The sequence below is a fragment of the Spermophilus citellus genome, assembly GCF_964194105.1.
Source record: "Spermophilus citellus genome assembly, chromosome: 1".
NCBI classification, from domain to species: domain Eukaryota; kingdom Metazoa; phylum Chordata; class Mammalia; order Rodentia; family Sciuridae; genus Spermophilus; species Spermophilus citellus.
This window is the reverse complement of record NC_138182.1, coordinates 38,063,702-38,071,574: the sequence shown is the minus strand read 5'-3', so window position 1 is coordinate 38,071,574 and position 7,873 is coordinate 38,063,702.

Here is a 7,873-nt window from a genome sequence, read left to right as displayed (position 1 = left end):
TTTTCATTTCCACCTTTAATTCCTTGATTCTCTGTTTACTTCAGGGAGACAAAGAATCCATACTACCTCTCCCATTCCTTCTTGTAAAGTAAAAAGAAAAACCAAGATGAGTTTTCTATTTGGCAAACTATTCTTCACTATAAGAGTGATTCGTTAAGAGCTTCCCTCTTTTTCTCAGGAGCTCATTTTATTTGTAATGAACGCTTTAAAAACATATAACTAAAAACAAAAATCTCTGAGTAATTATGATGCAATAATCATTAGTGCTTAGAAAACTCATAGGGGGATCTGTTAGGTACGTAATCATTACTTAGAGTTGCTCGTCATTCTGAAATTTCTGATTTCTATGGATGCCCATTGTTAATGGGGAAATATTTGTACTCAGGGCTCTTTTGAACCTGTATTTCAATCTATTGAAATGGGTGAAGGAAATTAAGAGGCACAATGGATAATTATGTTTATTGCCCCAAAAAATCACACACATATACAACTCTACTGAATTTACTAGGTGTGTTTTCAATTTTTTTTAAAATTGTTGATGGACCTTTACTTCGTTTATATGTGGTGGTGAGAACTGAACCCCATGCCTCACACATGCTGAGCAAGCACTCTACCACTGAGCCACAACCCCAGCCTGGGTTTTCAATTCTTTTTCAGCTATTTCCAACCTGATAAGAACAACTATTGAGAGTAGGTTCATTCATGAAAACATGTTTGTATGGTGTGAATAAATGGTAACTGCTTCATGTAAGGTGGGAATGTGTGTTTACAGATGCTTTGGGTAAATTTAAAGTACACTGTCCCATGGGCCCAATTCAGTTGCCTGTGAATTTGGGAATACTTTCTGACTTAAGGGTGCAACATTTTCTCCAGAAAAATCAAAATCCAGAGAACAGGCAGGAGCAAAACAGCCTTTGTTCAACTTTGTGGCCATAATTCTAGCCCCATTCACCTTGGAGCTCCTGACTAAACAGCAAAGCCACCCTCTTTTGTATAAAAAGATTAAAATTTGGTTTTGAAAATAAGAAATAGAATTTTTGAATTTTATATTGGTGCATTGTAATTATACATATTAACGGGATTCGTTGTTACACATTCATATGTGCATATGACATAATTCGGTGAATTTCATTTCCCAGTATCTTCCTTTCTCTCTCCTGCTCCCTCTTCTGGTCCCCTTCCTCTTCTCTACAGGAACAGGAAGTATTCTTAAGTTCATTACCAAAGAGTGCAGAATTTCAAAATGTAGACTAAGATAGGTGTTACTGTAGTAAGCATTGAAATTTAATCAATCAAAAGGGTGAGGGTAATTACAAGTTTTGTCTCTTTTTTTTTTTTCCTTTTTGTCCTTCAATAAAACTTGCTGCAGGATAAGGAAAATGGATAGAACTTTATTCATATTTCCTCTGGGCATGAATATTTACCCAACATGAGCATGAACAGAATTCCTGATACACACACACTCACACACACACACACACACACACACACATACATTGTTATGGTTTGAATAGGAGATGTCCCCCCCAAAAAAACTCCTGCTCATGCAGAAATATCCAGAGGTAAATGATTATATTTGAAAATTATGACCTAATTGGTCCATCTTAATTTGAATGGACCAACTGGGTGGTAACTATAAGCAGGTGGGGTGTGACTGGAGGAGGTGGGTCACTGGAAGCAAGCCCTGGAAGGGTACATCTTTCCTGCAACCCTTTCCCTTTCTCTGCTTCTTGACTCTGCCACCAACTGAGCAGCTGTCCTCTGCCGGGCTCTTTCTCCATGATGTTCTACCTGGTCTTGGCCCCAAAGAAATGGAGTCACACATCCATGAGACCTCTGAAACTGTGAGCTTCCTCTAAGTTGTTCTTATTTGGTGTTTTAGTCACAGTGACTCAAAGCTAACTAAAACACACACACAGTTAAAGTCTCAGTTGCACAGGAAATGGATGTCCAGCAAATATCATGTGATTTGAGACTGGAAGAGTGACAAGGGAACAGATGAAATACAGAGTGAAAAGAGCGGAAGACCAACATCTGTTAACTTTATGCATAAAACAATATTTGGACACAAACTACATAATGTAATCAATAGTTTTATTAGTGTGTTTGTCCCAATTTTGTGATAAATGGCCACAGAATTCTATGAAAGATAGCAGGAACCTAAGGGATGAATAAAGACTGACAGACAGGAAAGTGTCCAAGACAAATTTGGAGGTCTGAATGAGATTATTTATCAAAAAGCTGTCCCATGAGCACTTCCCAACCATTATAAAACAGCAGGACAATCTTCATGGGTGAGGATCGCTGTATTTTGTATTTGAGTAAATTAGCAAACCAACCAAACTTATTGGATGAACTCTTAAAGGTGAGAATGTGAACATCCCCAGGGATATTGATTTTCCACATTTCCCATTGCTTTCTGCACGTATGGAATTACAGCATCAGTCTCAGTGTACTTTCTACGTCCCCTTTCTCCTAGTCCCTGGTCCCCTGACACATTGTGTGTTCTAACCTTGGGCTGTACTCCTGTACTCCTGTTTCATTCAGAGCTACAGTGACACATGCTGAAGGTAAGAGGCATTTGCAAAATCTCCTCATTGCACCAAGTTAACCCAAAGCTGTTTCTTGCAACTGGTTGCTAGGGTCGGTGGACCTTTGTGTGCTTCTTCTGCCAGATACCACTATGCTCTACAGACTGTTCCTAATACTTCTATAAAGAAAAAGAAAACAAAGCCATGATTATTACCAAAGACATCATTGAGGTAAGGGGGAAAAAGTCAGTGATATTCTTAATCCAGGAAAGGTTTATGACTTATGACTGTGAATATGGAGCAGATGCAAGCTTTGTCTGCAAGGAGAGAAATGTATAGCTGATTGTTCTGCTTTGAACATTATTTCTACTAAGCATAGCAGTAAACTCGTCACATTGGACAAAGGTGAGGGTCTCTGATAACACACACCGGGGCTACAACAGCCCAGACCTCTGGTTCTGACACGTAGCTAAATGAAAGCAGAACTGCAGTAAGTTTTGGCCACAGAATGGAACAGTGGGATCCCTGATGAGAATACCCAGATGACACGGAATGCTTATTAGTTGAAGTTCTGTTGAATAAAATGTGTCTTAAAACTCATGGATCCATAGTATTTTTAGTCTTTCTCAGATAACATTTGTTGCACAAGGATCTGGCAGCAGATATGATGAAAAATAGGAAATACAGCCAACTGTTGAAGGGGATTTTAAGACATGAAAGACTTGATTCTTGCAGTCCATTATTCTGTCTGATGTAAGTATCTGTATGGTTTCCTGTTCTCCTTATGGTTTATATATGAGGTGTTCCCCAAAAGCTCATGTGTGAGACAATGCAAGAAAGTTCAGAGGTGAAATGTTTGGGTTATGAGAGTTTTAACCTTATTCTATTAGGAGCATTAATCCCCTAATAGGGATTAACTGGGTGATAACTGCAGACTATAGATAGAGTGTGGCTGGAGGAAGTGAGTCATAGCGGGTGGGGGGAGTAGGCCTTTGGGGTTTATATTTTTTTCCTGGAGAGTAGAACACTTCTCTCTGTTTCCTGGTATCGTGTCCTGAGCTGCTTAACTCCACCACATGTTTCTGCCATGATACTCTGCCTCACTGGAGGCCCATGCAATGTAATCAGCCATCTTTGGGCTGAGATCTCTAAAACTAAGAGCAACAAGTGAACTTTTCCTCCTCTAAAATTGTTCTTGTTGGGTCTTTTGGACACAGCAGCAAAAAAAAGCTAACTGAAACAATGGTCCTTGAATTAGTGTAAGGCATGCAATTGGAAAGATGTAGAATAAGGCTGATCTGGGAGTTTTTGAAGTTTCCAGAAAAGTAGAGAAGTCAGTGAGGAGGTCATCTAAGGACCAGAGAAGGGGGATAGGGACCATCTTGTCACTAGCTTATTCAGTTCTACTTAAAAAGTCCCCAGGATAGCCCCTATCTTCACTCCATAAGCTAATGTGATTCTATCATTCAGAAAACCATTGCAATGGATCATCTAAATAAAGGTAAGCATTCCAGGCAACAGGAGGATGAACTATTTCAGGAAATTCAGTGGAGAAAATATCAGAGAACTCATATTTTTTTTTCAGAATCATGAAAAGGCATCCACAGCCTGTCTTCATCAAAGGGGGCACATATTGCTGAAGGTCTTACAACAAACAAACAACAAAACCCCAAAGGCTGACTAGGAGTTAAGGTAGAAGAGAGAAAAGCCTGCAAAGAAAATGGTCACCCTTCAGAGTGATCTAGACTGGCTTAACCATTGCTAGAGTAATCATCACAACCACTTACGGGTTGCTACATGATTGTTTTTAACTCAACATCTGGTTAAAAAGAGCTGATCAATTTAATCCTTAAAATTATACTTTTCTTTTTCCCCTTTGGGCTTTGCTATTGATCAAATACATAAGATTTGGAGAACTTCTACTGAGAACAAAATCTTTTGTTAAAAAAAAAAAGCCTTAACAGACTTAACCACAAAATTTATACATCTTCATTCATCAAATATTTATTGAGCTATACTCTGTGCCAGGCTTTGCTGCTGCACTGGGAACACAGCCACAAATAACATTTCTGGTGCTTACATTCTAAGTGAGGAAAGACTGGTGTATTAGTTTCTTATGGCTGCTGCAACAAAGTACCATAATTGGGCAGCTTAAAATCACAGTTCCAGAGGTCAGACATCCAAAATCAAGGTGTCTCTAAGGCAGCACTCCTTCTGGAGGTCCTAGAAGAGAATCTAAGTGTTTTCTCTTCCAGCTTTTAGTAGCTGTGGACTTTCCTTGACTCACGGACACACCACTCCAACCTTCCTATGTAGGCAGGACTTCCTTCTCTTTTGCCTATGTTGTCTCCCTCTGCCTCTTCCTTTTAAATGGAGGAAGAAAGATGTTTCTGAAGGTGCAAAAGAAAATCCAACACAGCCAAAGGAACTTGAAGATGGTTGTTATGGCTTAGAAAGGAGGTGTTCCCCAAAAGACAATGCAGGAAAGTTCAGAAGTGAAATGATACCATTATGCTCTGTGGACTTTTCCTAGTGTTTCTATAAGGAAAAAGAAAACAAAGCCACGAATATTACCAAAGTCATCAGCAAGATAAGGGAAAAAAGTTAGCGATATTCCTGTGCCAGGAAAGATTCATGATTTACGACTATGATGGCACTTAGAGTGCAAACAATATCACGGCAATATCCTTGAGGATCTTTGTTGCCATCTAGTACTCATTTTTTGCCATTTTGATAATAATCACAGGTTCCTTGCTTTAGGACATGAACATATATTTTGGAGGCCACCATTTAACCATGATAATAAAAAAATAACGTTCATAAATAAGCTCAGACCATTACAAGAGCAATAAAGAAAGCAAATCAGAGAGAAAAGATAAGAAAGTGACAGGGAATGCGATCTTCATTAAGGGGGTGAGTGGGGACCTTCACAATGAGGCAGCCCTATAGCAGAGACGTACTTGAAGTAGATGAGAGGAAAAATTTTCAGGCAGAGAAATGCATAAATGTAAAGGCCCTATGATTAGCTGCTGTGTTTGAAGAGGTGAGGGTGGAGAAGAGGCCAGTGTTTTAGAATAAAAGTGCAGTAGGGTACGAGTCAATAAGGTTGAATTTGAGTTTAATTCTTAGTAAAAAGGGAAGTCCTCAGTCATCAGTGGGCTTATATCAGAGGAGTAATTAACTTGATTTCTATTAGTGTGGTGGTTGAGAGTATAGATGAGAGGGCCAAGGCAAGGAGGTGGCGGGACCATTTAGGGAGATACTACAATATTCCAGGTAGGAGATAATAGTGCCTACGACTAGGGTAAGGGCCATCGAAGTAGGTAGAAGGGAGTGGGCATGAGACGTACTTTGAAGATTGAGCCATATGATTAGCTGTTTGAGTGAATAGAGTTGAGAGAGTAATGGAGGAGTTAGGAATGAATCTAATGGATTTTTGCCCATGTGACTAGAAAGATAACAGTCATAGTCAGCTGAGATTTGGAAGATGAGGAGAAGCAGATTTTGAGGATCAAGGATTCCATTTTGAAATTTAAAAAATGCCTTTTAGACATCCAAGTGTAGATATTCTATAGTCGATTAGATACGGGAGCCTAAAAACATGTACCAGAATCTCTGCTCTTGAAATCATCAAGGAGTTAAGTATTATTAGAGAAGAGTACCAGAACTGATCCCCGAAGCACTCCAAAGCCAAGAAATCGGGAGCCATGGAAGAACCAAAGACGTGTGGAGTGTGCCAGCAAAGAAATAAACCATGAAGCCTGCTGATCTAGAAACCAAACTAAGAAAGTGATCCAAGAAGAGAGCAAACAACCGTGTCGAAAGGCGCTTATGGATAGAGAAAGGTGAGGACTGAGACTTGCCATTGAATTTGTCAGTGAGGCAGTCCTCATAGAATTGTGGGCGCAAGATCCATTGGGAGTGAGTTCAAAAGGAAACAGGAAAAAAGGAAGTGTAGACAACCAATTTGGGCAATTACTGCAATGAGTTTTGCTGTTAGTAGTAATTTTTTTTTTCAGGACTGGACAAACTATAACATATGCTGACTAAGTGGTCCTATGGAGAGATGAAATTTGTTAATTTGGGCAAGGGAATGAGCACAAGAGGGAAGTCAGTGAGTGAGACTGGACCAGATCCAGTGCCCAGTGCCTTTGGGTAGGAGCAGGGTAGTTCCTTCTTAAAACAGACAAGTGCAAATGTAGATATATGGGTGCAAATGTAGGGTTGGAAGATCTGCTAGTGAGATGAGTAGCATAATCTGACAGCTTTCATTTTCCTTCTTCATTCTCAAATGATGCCTTTCCCTGAAGCAAAGGCATCAGTTGAGTATGAGGAGGTAAAGAAAAATAAAGTTAGAAGCTGTGAAACCACCTGAGAGAGTAAACTGTCAAAAACAGCAGCGAATTGTCTAGTGAGTTTTCTAGAACAGCTCTGTCATAAAAAGATGAAACAAGCCACCTCCGGAATTTTAAATTTTCTAAACGTCTCATTGAAGGTAAAAAGAAACAGTTACAATTAATTTTAATAACATATTTAATCCGACATATATAAAACATGATCACTCTAACACACAATCAGCGTTTGTAAAATATTGAGATAGTTTCGCTTCTTTGCCTTCTTTCAGTACAGTTTTCAAAAGCTAGTGTGCCTTTTATACACCTCAATTCAGAAAAAGCCACATTTGAAGTGCTTTAATAGCCACATGCGGCATACTGAATATCACAGATCTAGGAAATGAAATAGGGCTACTGGAAAACCCCAGGGCCCTTGGAAAAAGAAGAAAATGAGTAGTGGCATATATTAAAAAAATCATTATACAAACTGGACCACAGGACATGATACACAGACGTTAAAAGTGAGGTGAGGAGATGCAGAATTCAGGGGAGGGACAAAGGAAGCTTCTAGAACAGTCAAAGAAGTTTTAGAACTGTAGATGTTGTGCCACATCCTAAGAGGGCTAGAAGAATTCCTGCCCTAGCAAATAGATCTTGATGGCAGATATAACAATAGCCATGCAGTTAAGATGGCATATGCTTTGACACAAGGGCAAAAGCACAAAATGTGATCTATGCAAGTTAAAAGGAGGACGAGTTCATCTCCAACTGGAATGAGCCAGGAGGGGGTCACACAGGAGTGACAGGTAAATCGAGTCTTGAAGGATGAGTAGGATTTTAAACATCAGTAGGAAACATGGTACAAAGGGAAGAAAAAGCACAAACACTGATAGAAAAGCAACAATGTTCAATATATCTCGGGTGAGATTAAAAAAAAAATCCTTACTATTCATTGAGAAACCTATTAATTGATTGTGGTAGAAGGTCAATACATAATGACAGAACTTT